This window comes from Scleropages formosus, chromosome 14 (genome assembly GCF_900964775.1).
Source record: "Scleropages formosus chromosome 14, fSclFor1.1, whole genome shotgun sequence".
Lineage (NCBI taxonomy): Eukaryota > Metazoa > Chordata > Actinopteri > Osteoglossiformes > Osteoglossidae > Scleropages > Scleropages formosus.
Genome location: NC_041819.1, coordinates 5,620,623 through 5,637,242, shown reverse-complemented (window position 1 = coordinate 5,637,242; position 16,620 = coordinate 5,620,623). Strand labels below are relative to the sequence as shown.

General features: G+C 44.4%; 1 long non-coding RNA gene across 1 annotated transcript; it reads left to right on the top strand.

The window, feature by feature from the left end:
* The first annotated feature begins 13,897 nt into the window (after positions 1 to 13,897).
* Positions 13,898 to 14,752, top strand: LOC114912232 (uncharacterized). The gene is made up of 3 exons (XR_003798162.1): positions 13,898 to 13,942; positions 14,069 to 14,148; positions 14,684 to 14,752. It is a non-coding gene; the product is annotated as an uncharacterized LOC114912232 (long non-coding RNA).
* Positions 14,753 to 16,620: the final 1,868 nt, after the last annotated feature.

Genomic DNA, 16,620 nt, shown 5'->3' with positions numbered 1-16,620 from the left:
TTCTCTTTACTTTTAGGAGGAGTTTTTGTTTTTTTCCTCTGTGGCCAGTAGGCATACTTATAGTTCTGTAAAAGCTTTGTGTTACCATAGTCTGTAGTCAACTATTGTCTTTTTATTTATTTATTTTTTTTTTTTTTTTCATGTGTTCAAGTGCTCTGTGTCACTGCACGAGAAGACTGCTCTATAACATAAACTCAGTTGTTTGGATGCTGCTCTAACTGTGTCGTATTTAAGTCTGGGATTAATAAAGTCTCCGAATTTCAGTCTTTCACATTACGTTTACTAATTTAGCTGTTTCTCACCAGTGCAACTTGCAATTATTTACCCATTTACACAAATGGGCAATTTTAATGCACAATTTAGGGTAAATGCACTGTTCAAGGACACTACATTTGGGTCTAAAGTTAGCACCTGTGACTACTACACTGTTAGTTCCCTGTTCCACTAACCAATTGAGAGTGACTATACTGCCCAATGATATTACAGCTAGGGGTGGGAGTTGAACCTGCTATTTTTTTTTTTTTTGGTCCAAAGGCAGCACCAGTAACCACTACACTATCAGTTAGCTGTTGCTTGTTCTTTTTCCTATGCTGTGCCACTCAGCATTAATTTATAGAAGAGAAGTGCAATGTATGGTTGTGAGGGAGGCGGGGTCTGCTCAGCAATGAGGAATTTGAAAAATGGGACAAATCCTGTCTACAGAGCTTTGTTAAATGTCCTCAGGGTGCAGAGAAAAGCATCTATTGACCCACAGCAGGCTGAGTTAGATGGAACCCCTTATTTGTACTGATGAAAATCCAAAGGAAAGAGCCGTAATATTTTGGAATCGCCTAGAAACGAGGGAGCTCATCTCTTATCGCTTCAAGGTGCTAAGAAGCTAAGAGGCAACTGTACAGTCCCGTCAGCCTCCGGCTCGACCCCTCAGGCTCATCTGACTCGCCAGTCCCAGAGCAGTAACAACAGTGTCCCTCGCGACACTCAAACCCCAACTGGAAAAATCTGGCCCCACCAAATCATTAATAAACAAAAAGAATATCGGACCCATCGGAGCCCGACAGCAGAAGCCTAAAGTCAACTGGAGTGCTATTTGGGCCTAAACAGTCAGTGCACCACCGCAGCCTACTTTACCGTGGTGACCGATGACAGAGCAAGGTGAGACCTCACAGCCCAGTCCTGCTTACCCAGAGAGGAGCAGCTGTGCTCTAACTGTGACCAACAAAATGCGGCGACAGGTATAAAGGAATCAAAGAGAAATACTTCCGTACGTTCGTAAATACCAGTGCCGAGCTCCACAATCTCAGGGATGATGACTTGCTCACGTTTTTATTAGGAGAAAGAAGAGACTGAAATTCGCAGCACAGCATGTACACGTTTGCCACAAAAAGGGGAAGTGAATGCACTCATCCACATCCTCACTATTATTATGGATTATCAGTACACTATTGCTATTGATATCAGTTTACTTTTACTGCTTACTGCTACGTTTATGTACCGTTTTTTTTCGTCAGAAAATGTTCCTAAAGCCCTTCATAAACCATTTGGAAGTAAGTGTATAAAATCTTTGTCATGCCAATGAAGCGCAGTAAAATAAAGCGGAATCGAGTAATGCTGGAGACATTCACCACTAGATGGTGCTCTCCTCAATCGCTATTTCACCCATTCCGTCAAAGACACAAAGTGATACACGACGATTTAGTTTATTACAACAAAAACTATACATCTGTAGCTGTATAAATAACTGGCAGAGCAGGATTTTAATGTTTTCTTGGATACCGTCGTAACCTGGTATATCTTATGTGGTGTTATACACCAAGAACGAATCATTGAAAGTTTTGTAAAAGAAAGGTTCCTGCCAGCTAAGGTGTACGTACACAATGGATAATTGTTATTGATTATTCCTTGATTGAAGCGGGAATTGTTATAGGCTGCACTATGTATAACGTAGGCTTTTTCGCGCGGGAGCAGGAGAGGTTCCATGGTGAGAAGTGAGATTGTGATACGAGCTACCGTTCTTAATAACTCTTTTATTTGTGCACTCCAAGTGTTCCAGTAAAACCTCCAAAAAACGGTGCACCTTCATTTCGGACACCACAGTTTTGGCGACAAGGATGGAATGTTTTACCGTGAAGAAACAGACTTATGAGTAACTCCGGTGAGGCCAGGCCCTGGGACAGAGAGTGCTGAAGAATGACGGCAAACAGAGGTGGTCGAAAATCATGACTTTCGGTAAGCCAGAGGACTTCCACTTCAACGAAAGTAAGGAACAATTCGATGCCTACTTGGAAAGGCTCGAACTGTATTTTGTGGCAAATGGATTGAAAGTCACCGACAAAAAGACGAAAGTGGTATTTCTGACGATTGGAAAGGACTCACAGTTTGCTAATGGACTTACGCACACCATTTAAAACTAGCGCAAAAGACTTTCACAGAGCTAATTGAGCTGTTGAAAAATCACTACGTGCCCCGGACAAATTTCATTGCGGAGAGATACAAGTTGAAGTTTCACTTCAGGAATCACCTGGATGGTGAATCGATAAGTGAGTACGTTGCGAATCTGAGAAAATTGTAGGCGACGTGTAAGTTTGGATCGGTTGTAGATGAGGCTTTACGCGATAGATTCATGTGTGGCATGAAAAGTGCTGAGCTAAGAGACCATCTGTTAAATGCAGCACATTCCGCCGCGTTACAGGACAACATTTCGCTGGATCCGAGACCGCCGCTAACTGCAAGGAGCAACAAACTCCATGCATCGGATTGCATCGCACACGAGCGCGGACGCGGAGGTGATTGCGATGCACTCCAGCTACAGAAGGTCGGACTTGACCGCACTAAGGAGTCACAAGTCAGTGATGTTTACAGAGAAAGTGACATACAAGGGAAAGAACTGTTTGCTATTGACACGAATGTGCACTAAGTAAACAAACCATATGTTTATGTCCAAATCAATAATGTGCGAGTGAAAATGGAGGTAGATACAGGGGCAGCTGTTTCTGTGATTTCAGAAAAATTGTACCACCGTAGATTTTACAAGGTAAAACTACCTCCAGCTAACTGTGTTTTGAAAACATACAGTAAAGAGTCCTTAGAGCTTAAGGGTAAAATCACAGTAAGAGTGAAAAATAAGGAACAAACACACATGATGATTGTAGACTTGATGGTTGTAAAAGGTAATGGGCCTTCTCTAATGGGTAGACTGGATTAGTCACCTGAATCTTGATTGGTCATGCATAAACATAGTGACTAGTGAGACAGTTGAGCAGTTGTGTGACAGATATTCCTCAGTGTTCAGTCAGATTTAGGGATGCTTAAGGGAATAAGTGCTAAACTCCATGTAGTGAAAGAGGCAGTGCCAAAATTTTGCAAGCCACACACTGTTACCTATGCTTTGAGGGATAGTGTTCAAAAGGAGCTATGCAAGCTAGAAGCAGAAGGTGTAATCTCTCCTGTAAGTTACAGTGAATGGGCAGCACCCATTGAGTATATTCCCAAAAAGGACAACAGTGTAAGGATATGTGGTGACTACAAGGTTACTATTAACCCTTGGTTGGAAGTAGAGCAGTATCCTTTACCTCGAACACAGGACTTGTTTGCTAAGTTGTCAGGAGGTCAGAGATTCACTAAATTAGATTTGTCTCAAGCTTATCAACAAGTACCACTAGAGGAAAGCTCCAAAAGATATCCTACCATAAATACACCAAAAGGGTTGTATACCTATAATAGGCTACCTTATGGGGTTACTAGTGCTCCAGTCATTTTTCAGAAAATTATGGATCAAGTACTACAGGGCATGGATAGTGTAATATGTTATCTTGATGATATCTTGATCACAGGAAGTGACACTGAAAAGCATATGAAAGCTTTAGAAGGAGTTCTAAAGAGGTTGCAAGCATATAATGTCAGAGTCAGATGAGATAAATGCTCTTTTTTCCAAAGTAGCATCTCTTACTTAGGACATGTCATTGATGCGGAGGGTATTCACCCCATGAAAGAAAAGACAGATGCCATAGAAAACGCTGCAGTTCCCACAAATGTGACGGAACTCAGGTCTTTCTTAGCTCTGCTAAATTATTATGCCAAGTTCATTCCTAATCTTTCCACCATCATACAGCCCATGACAGAGTTGTTGCATAAAGATGTGAACTGAGAATGGTCAAAGAAATGTCAGGCAGCTTTTGAGAATTCAAAAAGGCATTTGATGTCCACTCAAGTTCTGATTCAGTTCAACGCTGAGTTACCTTTAGTCTCAGCATGTGATGCGTCTCCTGTAGCAGTTGGTGCGGTAATTTCCCACAGAATGAGTGATGGTAGCAAAAGGCCTATTGCATTTGCTTCAAGGATGCTAACAAAAACTGAGAGAAACTACTCTCAAAATTGAAAAAGAGGCTTTAGGACTGGAATTTGGAGTAATGAAATTCCATGATTATCTGTTTGGTAGACAGTTTACCATAGTAACAGATCATAAGCCACTGCTGAAAATCCTAGGTCCTAAAATGGGGGTACCTTGTCTCGCTGCAGCTAGGATGTAGAGATGGTCCTTGATCTTGTCTGCATACAAGTATGAAATCCAGTACAAGAGATCAGAACAGCATGGAAATGCTGATGCCTTGTCAAGACTACCCATGAACGACAATAACGCTATTAGGTCCAATCCAGTGTATAGGGTGTCTTATCTTGAAGAATTACCTGTCACTGAAAACGAAATAGCACGAGAAATGGAGACTGACCCTGTGCTTAAAAGGGTTAAGGAATATGTAATGTGTGGTTGGCCAAAGCATGTATCCGAAGAAGCACTTAAGCCGTACTTTTCTAAGAAATTTGAACTTTCCATGGAAAATGGTTGTCGTCTTTGGGGGTATCATGTAGTAATACCTGAAAAATTGCATGACAGACTACTGGCATAACTTCATGACAGTCATTGGGGTATGGTAAAGATAAAATCTTTGGCCGGAAGTTTTTTCTGGTGGCCTGCTCTTGATATGAACATTGAGAATGTAGTTAGTCAGCGTGACGTGTGTCAGCAGCAGCGTAGCATGCCTGCTCCTGTTCCTGTACATACATGGAAATGGTCATGGGGACCCTGGGAACGAATCCACTTAGATTTTGCTGAGGATCACCAGCAGTTGTTTTTGGTGGTAATGGATGCTTATGCTAGATGGCCTGAGATTGTTCGTACGCAATCAATTACTTCAGCAAAGACGATCGAAGTGCTGAGAAATTTATTTGCATCTTACGGTCTTCCTCAGGAAGTAGTAACTGATAATGGACCCCAGTTTACATCCAGAGAATTTGAACAATTCTTACTGCTGAATGGGGTAAAACATACTACATCTCCTGTGTATCATCCTGCCTCAAATGGGGTGGCTGAACGGTTGGTGCAGAATCTAAAAAGAACACTTGCAAAGAAGAGAACAGTTGGGCGTAGGACGCTTCAACACTGTGTTGCTAATTTTTTTTTTTTACAGTTACCGCAACACACCTCATAGTACTACTCACAAGACACCAGCAGAATTACTTCTCAAGAGATCAGTTTGTATGCGATTATCTTATCAAGCCACACTTTTCACAAGCTCTGAAGTATGAGAGCCCTGCCAAAACTGAGACACCCTGTAAAGTCAGGACCTTTACTGTTGGGCAAAATGTTTTGGTAAAGAATTACAGGGGAGGGGAGAAATGGTTGAATGGTATCATTTCAAAAGTGCTGGATCCAGTAACTTACATGATTGATGTGAACGGAAACTGTGTAAAGAGACATGTGAATCAGATGTTGAGTAGTAAATCTATGTGTAACAGTGGTGATGTTGAGCATGGTTGGGTTCCTTACAAGGGAAGAAACTGGGACTATGGTGACATTGACATGGATGTTAAGGATGGCAGTGAAACTGTCGTATCAGAAAGAGTTGCGACTGAATCGGAGGCAGAGTCAGCACCTGAAGCAGTGCCGCCCTTGTTGGTATTGTCCTCATCACCTTCATCCACCACTGAAAGCATTTTTGTGAAAGCTCGTCCGGTTCGTAGCAGGCGTGCTCCCCAAAGGTTGAACTGGTAAAGAAAATAATGTAACCACAGTCATAAGGGAAAATTTCAACCTGTAACCAAAGAAAGAAAAACAAAACAAAATTCTGTGTTGGTTGTTTTGGTTAGAGGTTGATAAGGATTGTAAATAATTGTTCTCTTAAGGAATGGGGGCGCAGTGGTGCAGTGGGTTGGACCTGTTCCTGCTCTCTGGTGGGGCTGGGGTTCAAGTCCTGCATTGGGGTTCCTTGTGATGGACTGGAGTCCTGTCCTGGGTGTGTCTTCTCCCCCTCCAGCCTTGTGTCCTGTGTTGCCGGGTTAGGCTCCAGTTCCCCATGACCCTGTATGGGACAAGTGGTTCAGAAAGTGTGTGTTTTCTTAAGGATTAGTAAGAGATTGGAAGCTACAGGGGAGGAGGTGTGGTGTTTTAAACCAAGAATAAATCATTGAGAATTTTGTAAAAGAGAGGTTCCTGCCAGCCTGTAGGGTGTAAGTTGAAAAAGGATAATTGTCATTGGTTATTTCTTAATTGAATTGCACTGTATGTATAACGCAGACTTTTTTGCGCGAAGCGGAGAGATGCCAGGGTGAGAAGTGAGACTGTGACACGAGTTGCTGTTCTTGATAAAACTCTTTTATTTGTGCACTTCAAGTGTTCCAGTGCTTTGTTTAAGTAAAACCTTTAAAGAACGGTGCACTTTCATTTCGGACACCACACCTTTTTTTCTCCTAACGTGATCATGATTTGCGTTTATTTGCTGCTCTTTAATAGGAGCCTTTTGGTAAGTGTTATTTTTCCAGTTACTTTTTTTAATGATGTCTTCAGAAGCCTGAAAAACAAGGCTGTTTTATTACATTACTCATTTCTTTGCAGAGGGAAACCTTTACTACAGTCAGTGCTGTTTTTTTTTTTAAATTCCTAAAACATCTCTGATATCGGTCCAAGTCCTTTTTGGTTCTGATGGGATCCCAGTGTGTGACCCACTAGTCAAACAGGACCGGACCGCTGATGGTCAGATTTGTCTACTGAGTGCGATAAACTCGTGGGTCTCGGACGGAGGTGGTGGTGATGTCACTGCAGCGGTCCAACGACACCTTGGTTGAAGGGCCGTCCGGAGAGCTTCTCCAGGCCGCCGCCGGAGTGCGCAGCATGTTCGGGGGACGCCGCTGGTGCCCTGTGCACGGTGCAGAGCTTCTTCGACTGCCTGTCCTCCTCCAGGCTGGAGCTGCGCGGAAAAGGCGCCCAGGTTCAAACCCTCGTCCTTCTCCAGCCCGTCCACCCCGCTCCAGGTGTCCCCGTCCGCCGTCTTCCACTACGACGTGCGCGCTGCCAAGCGGGGGGCCCCCTGGGAGCTGTCCTTCCTCACTGGCCAGGAGCCCCGCGATCACGCCACACGGCAGCACGAGCTCCATCTTCTCGCCGCGCAGGTGGCTCCAGAGGAAGCTGCAGGGGTCCGGAGTGCAGCCGTGCGCCGCGTGGAGGTCCGAGGTGAGAGCGCCAGCCCAGGTGACGCGTGTGAGCGGTCGTGAGCGGTGTCCCTCCTTTCCTTCCTCCCTCCCTCCCTCCCTCCCCAGCGGTCCCGCCGGGAAGTTCGGTCCGCGATGAATAAAGGGGGCAGAAGTGGCCGAAAGCGCAAGCTTCACTCATACACCAGCCAGTGTACTGCAGTAAGTAACTGTGTACGGGGCTCCCTTTCTCAGTATCGGTTCTTGGCTTTTTGGCTAAGATTGTTTTCCGCTTTCTTGCCACAGGTGCTGCTGCAGAGCTTAGAGGGGACAGAGGTGATCTTACTGCGTGACCAGTAGGTGGCTTGTCCGCCGTTGGCATGGGGTGATCCTCTATCCTCTGGAAGGCTTTTATTTTCTTGGGTAGCCCAGCGATCCTAATGCGTGTCTAGTAGGTGGCATGACCGCTGCTGTCATGGGGTGAGCTGGAGTTTTTTGTTTCCTAAATCCCTTTATCAGTTTTATGTTAGTTTATACATGAAGTATTCGCCAAGAAGGACTCCATCTGCAAGGGAGGAACCTTTGATGGGTTCACCACTGAAGAACGCCGACGGACCATTGGCGAAACAATGGACCCTGGCAGAACTTCTTTTCCGCCAAATGGAATGCAGGCAGCAGATGGAGGACCATTTTTATTGGAGATCCCAGGAGGAAGACAGAGACTTCCATGACCGACTTACCTTTATAAAGAGGTAATTTTTGGTCTCCTCGGTCTTACTGTGGAGGACATTATTTGCATTCAACGGAATAACCTGCTGTGGTTCTTTGACGTCACTTTAACTACAGAACTTTGTTTTAAAAAGGTGATTGAGAGTTGCCGAACCCTCGCTGATCATCCTGCATTGAAATTCTTTGATGTTGAGAACCGCTGGGTTAACAACCAGCGCATAGTGACTGTGCATGTTTTTAACCCTTTTATTATGGCGGAGTCGATACAAGAATTTTTACAGAGGTATATTGAAGTTCTGCCCGGTCACAAAGACATGAAGGATGAACTTGGTTTTTGGAATGGGAAAAGACAGTTTCGGGTCCGTTTGCTCCCTGATCCACAAGGTTTTGATGGGTTTCGCCACCCACCTGCTACGTTTAATTTGGGCACAAGCAAGGGCTATTTATTTTATTCTAACCAGCCACCCTTCTGTCGAGTGTGTCAGGGGTTTGGGCATACGGGGGCTGAGTGCACCAATATGCAGTGCAATAACTGTTTGGAGGAAGGTCACATGGCTAGAGATCGTAAAGGTCCACACAGGTGTAATATCTTCGGGGCAGAAGATCATCTTTCCTGCACCTGCTCTCAGAGGAAACCCACCTATGCCGACGCTGTGTCAGGGAGCTGGTGTCTGGCGGAAGGGAGGAAGAAATGTTTGTTCAATCTAATGTTTCTGAGGTGCAGGTGCATGCAGAGTTAGCAGTAGAGAAGGAACACCTGATGTTTGTGACCCCAAGGACCTCGCCCACCAAAGCCCAGAGTACCTCAAAGGATACAAATCGGAAAAGGAGCAAAGGCCCTACTCCAAAGGAATATAAGAAGAGCAGAAAAGAGGAGGGGGTGAGCAGGAAAGAAGAAAAGCCAGCAGCAAAGATGGAGGAGGACCGAGATCAATGTTTGCTGGTAGGGGATGGAAGCCATACGGATTGGCCGGTTGTGACTGCACCCCCCTACAGTGTGATGAGTTCCCCTCTTTATTCAGACCAGAATGGATGATATTAATGAGCAGCCATATGTTGCTGCAGATCTTCAGAGTATAATAGAAATGTCGGGAGGGGAATGATTTTGTTTTTAATCTGTTTTATTAACGATTTTAGTAGGGTTTTTATTGTTCTTATGGTTGGTTAATTATTTAATTTGCCCCCTTTTATGCTGATTTTAACATTTTAACCTTAAACGTCATACAAATAAAGAATGTCTTGAAGAAGAGCAGCAGTGTTTGGTCAGCTTGCATCCTCTGCCTTCCAGCTATGTTTTTTACAGGAAGTCCATCTTCGAGACCAGTGGGATGTGGCCATTTCTCTTTGGGTTGGACGGAAAGGTAGATCATACCTGGAGTGTAGGTGGCGTCCACTCAACAGATGTTGGCATTCTCTTTGGTGAACGAAGCTTGAGAATGTAAGCATGTTTACAGTCTACAGGGTAGAGTACTGGGAGTGGACAGCTCATCCATGCGATGTGTGTCTACGTTCGGTAGAGGCCACATTCCACATTTTTAGAAGAGTTGACCCCTTTTGTGTCTGCAATAGATACTTAATAATTGGGGGTGATTTTAATATACATCTGGAGGGTAGAGAGGATGTTAGCATCAAACATTTTAAGAATTTATGCTCAGATTGATCTTCGAATGGTTTTAAAGGTGCAACCCCAATCATCCGGGCATTACCTGGTCTAATAGTAGAGGAGCACAAAGTCACCTGGATTTATATTTTAGCTTCTGACTCTGTTGTTTTCAAGCGGGTTCATCTCTCTCCTTATTAGCCAACGGATCATTGATGGTAGAGGCCACGGTTTCCATAGAGTTCCCATTGGCACGGTCCTGGGTACTGGAAACTGAACGTAGATGTTTAAAGGAGAAGAGTACAGGGACCTTTTTTATGAACATTTTAAGTTATGGAAGGAGCTCAATCTTTCTGTAGCTCTGTCTCGGATTGGTGGGAAGCCACCAAAACGAAGGTGCGAATCATTACTAGGCAGTACTGTGTTTGTAGGAGGGCTCGATCTTGCAGAGCCATGCGGAAAGTGGAGAAAAAGTTGGGAAAGCTCTATTCCCACCATAATAATGGAAAAGATTTGAACAGCGACAGAGAAGCGGAATTAAAGGCGGAATTAAGGTGACTATATGACCAGCAAGCTAGTGCTCTCCTTGCAAGAGCCCAGATAAGAGAATTGGAGCAAGACGAAAAATGTTGCTCCTTTTTCTTTAATAAAATGAGGGGCTTTCAACATGATATGGGTTTTACTTCTTTGCGAACTAGACAAGGAGAGCTGGTTAAGGATACGGCCTGGATGATTGAGGTTGCTACAGAATTTTATGAAACTCTTTTTAACGTAAGGGAAACTGACCCTGTCACAGGGGATTCCTTTTGACAGCATTTGCAGGCGACCCTCCCGGCTGATTCCCAGGCTTGCCTAGAGGCACCCATCACCTCTGGGGGAACTGTCTGAGGTGCTCTCCAGAATGAACCAGAGGAAGTCCCAGGCTTGGACGGACTGCCGGTGGAATTTTATTCCACATTTTGGGATGTCCTGGGCCCTGTTTCCCTGAGGTTGTGGAAGAAGTGCTGACCCGAGGTAAGTTAACGGACAAGCATGATGTCGGGGGTTTTATCCTTGTTGCATAGAAAGCCGATAGAAGCCGACCTGGGCACCTGGAGGCCCCTGACCATGCTGTGTGTTGATGTAAAGTTAATTGCTAAAATCCTAACCGAGCATCTGATGAAGGTTATGACCCTCCTGGTCCGTGAACGCCGACGTGCGGGGTTCCAGGGCGCTCAGCAGTCTGGAATTTACATCTATTAGAGACGCGATCGCCTAGGTGGAGGACTGAAGAATTTCTCTAGCACTGGTCAGCCTGGACCAGGCGAAGGCGTTTGATCGGGTGGACCATACTTTTAGTTTAACGTTTTGGGCGGATCGAGATGGGCCCACCTTTCTCGGGTGGGTCCGAACACTTTATCACAGGTTGGTAGCCGGGTTCTTATTAACGGCTTCCTCGGGGAGTGGTTGCCGCAGATGAGTGGGGTCAGACAGGGGTGTCCACTGTCTACCCTCCTCTACATTTTGTACGTGGAGCCGTTGGCAAGCAGCAGTTCGGGCCCACCGGGAATAGATGGTGTTGCTCATTCCAGGAAGACAGGGGTAGGACTGTTAAGTTGGTCCAGTATGGCAGATGACACAGTCCTGTTTGCATGTTCCGACCGCTCACTTGCCCAGGACTGCACCTGACTCAGACGTCGGTAGGGCCTCGAGTTCGGTGCTCAACCTCGGGAAGACAGAGGTAAAGTACGTTGGATTCTGGGGAGCGCGAAAAAAAAAACTTTGGTGGTCTCTCGCTTTATAGCAGTCCCCTCAGAGTGCTGGGTGTGAGTTTTCTTTCAAAAGGAGTAGCCTGGATCAACGGGAGGAGTGTCTTGCGATAGCTAGGTGGAAGATGGGGCGTGTGAAGGCAAGGTCCCTGTCCTTCCTGGGTAAAAGTACTGATCTTGAAAGTTGACGTCCTCCCGACCTTACTGTATTGGCTCATGTCTACCACATGCCTCGTAATTTAAGGAAGGGTTTGTGAAAGACGTGTTTGGCATAGTATGGGGTGGGAAGCATGAGTTTGTGAGGAGGGAGGTGATGTACCTAGGGAAGAACAGGGGCAGAAGGGGAGGTCCCTGATTTCCCCCTAAAATTTGATTGCCTCTTTTTTGCGCAGCACTGTTTCCATCTGGCAGCTCCGCTGGAACACCCACACCAGCATTTTGTTCGCCTCTGGCTGTCTTTCCCGTTGCGGCATTTGGTGAATTCGTGGTCTAATGCTGGACCAAGGCCGAGTCTCTGCCAGATCACTACAAACAGATGGTGAAATGGAGCAAGATCATTCCGACAGACACTGACGCAGATACCCCCCTGAAGCACAAAGTGTTATATAATGCTTTGTTAGAGAGGAGGGGAACATGAGTGATGTTAGGCCTTGAGGAAGACATTTGGGCCCGAATTCAGCCAAAGGAGCTCGACAATAGGCTCAGGATCTAAACTGGCAGTGCCTCCAAGACTACCCGTAATGGAGAAACTTTATAGGTCCGACCGGACGTCCCGACTGCCCGCGACCCCAGTTTCACTGTCTTGATAATGTATTTTATGTAATGGTTAGTAATATTGCTGCCCAACTATAGGAAAATGGTTTTGGGTTCGTTTGACTGTGGATTTATTGATGTTTGTTTTTGGTTGTGTATTTTATTTTATTTATTGATAACTTTATTAAATGAAGCTAATTAATAATAAAAAAACTGTGTACAGGATCGCGCGCCGTCAATCGGTACAGTTCCGTTACAGATACCAGATTATACTAGGCGACTATTAATGTTAACAGTCGATACTTGCAAATTGACAAGGGTGCCTAACACAGAGTCTCTTCAGGACATGGCAGTTACAAAACAAAGTCAAAAGTCAAAGTGGCTTTAGTTTATTGTCATTCCAACCACATACAGCTGGTACAGTAGAGTGACACGAAACAACGTTCATCCAGGACTACGGTGTTACATTGAAACAACTCGGTTACCTACACAGTAACAATAAATATATAAACATAAAAAATATAAACAATAAATATACACAGTACAGTACACGGTATACAGTAAACACACAGTATGAACACACACATACACACTACTCCTTATGTGTTATATGTATGTGTTCTATAACATGGATATCTATCGGTTCACCAAAAAGTATGTTGTGGTGTGTGTGTGTATAGTATGTGTGTATATATATATATATATATATATATATATATATATTATATATAGTATAGAAAGAGAATGAAGATTGAGAATAAAAACCGACTTCGAGAAGGAAGCGCAGGAGTAAAACGACCCTCTCCTTGCCAAGCGAGGTCATGGCAAAATTTCTTACGGCTAAAAACATCCCTCAATTAATATACACTATGGCAGCTATGCAGATAATGAAATTCCAGCAGAAACGTATTTGGCGGCTATTTTTAGTGCTACTTCCAGGGACAAATAGAATAGTCGATGGCATTCCGTACTGACTGTGTAGCTGAAAGGTCTGGATGTGCGTTATGTGCAAAAAGGAACTTGGTTTGTCTTCATTCGTGCAGGGAGGTTTCTCTCTACTTGCTGATCCTGCAAACACATCTTCATGGCATTATGCTGCTGATGTGTACTGTAGTGACATTAAAATTATACGTTCCCACGACGGCGGACAGTCGAGCGGAAGATCATGGGATAAAACTGTACAGTAACGTAGCGTATATATATATGATACGATACATTAACGCTAACATTTTTTAGCATGATAATACTGCCGAGGAACAAACATGGGAGTGTCGTCCAGCCGTTTCCACGCTTGGTTGTGTCTGATTCAAAGCAGAGAACTTTTCTCCTTTGTGGAATTTAAATTTCATTCCCCGAGAGTTCATTTGTTCATGATGGCGAGCAGGAGAGGAGGAATGCGAGCCCCCACTCCTTAACCCGTTCACCGCCGGGCTTGATCAAATAAATACTGGCGCTGGGGGAAAAAACCGAGGAGACCAAGGATACAGCCCATCGCACTTTACGGAAACGCGGAATGCGAATACATGTGGAATGGGGCTTCAGGGGCACTGTAGACAGTGAAGTGACGTCACTGTAGTACGCTAAAACACGTAAGAGCGAGAACAAACGTCTGCTGTGCAGTGGCACGTGGGAAGCGGGATACTACAGCTGAGCAGTGAGTAGCATACATTGCGAGTCCGTTTGAATTAAAAAGCGCTTTCTAACTCTGAAAACCGCATCGCTCCACTTTCGTGTTATAAAAAACCTGAGTAATCGAATTTTTATTTTATTTTATTTAAAGATATCTTGTACTTTGTGGCTTGGTCCACTCTTCAGCCTCAGCCAGGTTACCAAGTTTGATCGACCCGATTTTTTTCTGAGGTAAGTAGGAATTTAATATAATATTTTCCTAGAATCTATAGATGTTGATGAAGTTTCGCATCAGTCCAGTATTTATTAACTTAAAGTTGTTTCTGAACCTGGGAAATGCATAATTAATTTTATTGCAATTTGTATAATATTATTTTATCCAATTAATGATCATGGCATTAAGACTTGTGCAGAAACAGGAGAAAATTGGGGGTTTTGGGCATTTTCTAATTTAATTCAGAAGGCTTTGTCCCACAAAACGAGTGGCTTGTCCCACTTCTTTGTCTTTCAAAAAAAGAGGGGGTTTAGGGGTTTTGCCTGGACCCAGGCTGAAAGCATTCTTCTTCAAACAAGTCAGTTGCTATCCTGGCGGGGAATCAAATGTTGATTGTGTTCCTTGGTTTATCCATTGTGCTGAAAATCTGGTGATGCAATTAATTTGGGTTTTATAACAACCTGTACCCAATATCTAATATTTCTCTGAGGTCATCGGATCATAGATTTTTGACCTGTCTAGAAATTCACCTAATCAGTTCCACTTCTCGAGAAGATGCCTCCAAAAAAAGACGCAACCTCATTGTCAATGCACATGCCCAACGGGTGTGGAAGATGGCACCTGAACGAGAATTTTCAACACTTCCTGCTACCAGCACTGAGTTGAAAAAGGGACATGTATTACACCGTACGTCTCTGCAGCGGGAAGTAGTAGAGCTGAGCAGCGAGACAATTAAAAACACATTTTCATCTGAGGGCTTTCTTTCAGTAAGTCCTGAGTAAGATATAAGAGTGGTTGTGACGCAACATGGAATAGTTTAAAAAACTCACTGACCCAAAAGCATTTGAACAGTTTTCAGCAATATGTGGATGAACCGTTGACCTCACTGAGGCAGTTGATCCTGAGTCACAGTTCCTGTTGCACAGTTGCCAGTTCCTCAAGTTCCTGTGTTTCACCTGGAATTTGATGAGAAATTAACTGTTGAACAAACAGATTCTGACACAATGACCAGAACTCCAGAGAGTCCTTCAAGTTCATTCTGAGCCAGGTTCCTCTGCCAATTCAAGGAGTTGTCGAGGTGACCTGCTCCTCCTCGAGAAGCTAAGATGAAACAACGATCGGATTTTATGTTGTCAACCCACAGAGCAATGAAAAAGAGATACCCGAAAAAGTGAGAGAATTGAGGAGACAGCTTCAGACCCCAAGAAAGTGCACAAATCAAGCTATCAGAGGCAAAAGACAGAGTTAACAGAAAAAAGGAAGAGATTAAAAGCTAAAGGATTGGGATGTCTGCCTGAATGCTTCCTGCATACAGGAACAGAGAATTCGCAACAAAAGGCTGAAGGATGCGCACAGGAACTTCTCCGAAAAAGGACCAAGACTGTTTCTGTGGCCAAGTATAATGAAGTCCGAATACAGACGAAGAAGAAGGACAATGTGATATCACAACTTCAACATGAAATCCTGCTTCTTCAGAAAGAGTTGGAGCTGACTTCAACCACGGAACATCCTGAGGAGCAAGAAGTAATGGAAAGATGTACTCATCAGCCATGAGATTGAAAGTATATGACTGTATAAGTAGTAAACGTCAACAGCAAGTATACCAGTAATCTACAGAGAATAGCGAAGCATGATGGAATTGAGCTCAAAACTGTACCCCAAAGGAGCACTGTTGAGTTGATGGCCCAGGAATTAGGATTTCTCAACTGCAGACGGCTGAAATGATATTGGCTAATAATAATGTGACTTTGGGATTTGATGCAACTACCCGGAAGGTACCCATGTCAACGAAATCCATTTAGTACCGAACATGACAGCATGTCAGCTGCAGTGGATGAGTTGGCAGGAGGAACAGCAGAAGACTACTGCAATCATATCTGCCAAACTGTAGATGACTTGGCCCACACTTATGTTTTCTTTACTGAAGGGACAAACTTCGAGGAAACTAGGGCAAAATTGATTGAGAAATATCGAATACGATGACTGAACCGATGTGCGACCAATCACGCGGCCGTCCGTCTCGTAAGTAGCGAGTGGGGGAAAACGCTGAACGAGATGAACTGCCACTTGCACCCCCTGGATTCGATTGCGACAGCATGTAGGTCTGCATTGAAGAAAGTTGAAGAAACTGAGGGGAATGTTTATGGCGGGGACTGTATGGCAGCAAATGTCATACTGTCCTTAGCAAACTTCGTTACAAGGACGGAAAGGGAGGACCCCCGTGGTTTTGCGACTTTTTTTGGATCAGAAGAAACTCCCGAGGGGGCATTCTACCTCGTTACAGGGGCAATCGATTTCACGTGTTATTTCACAGTGCTGGTGTACTTATTGAGCACTATGAGGTATTTTCGGAGTTGTTGAAAGATGGCCAACGCTAGAGCGTAACTGGAGAGAGAGCCTTTGCAAGATTTTTCAAGTGAAATAGCTCAAGTGGAACTTCAGTTCCTAGGAATCATTGGGAAGCACCTGACAGGGTCCTTGGATGACTA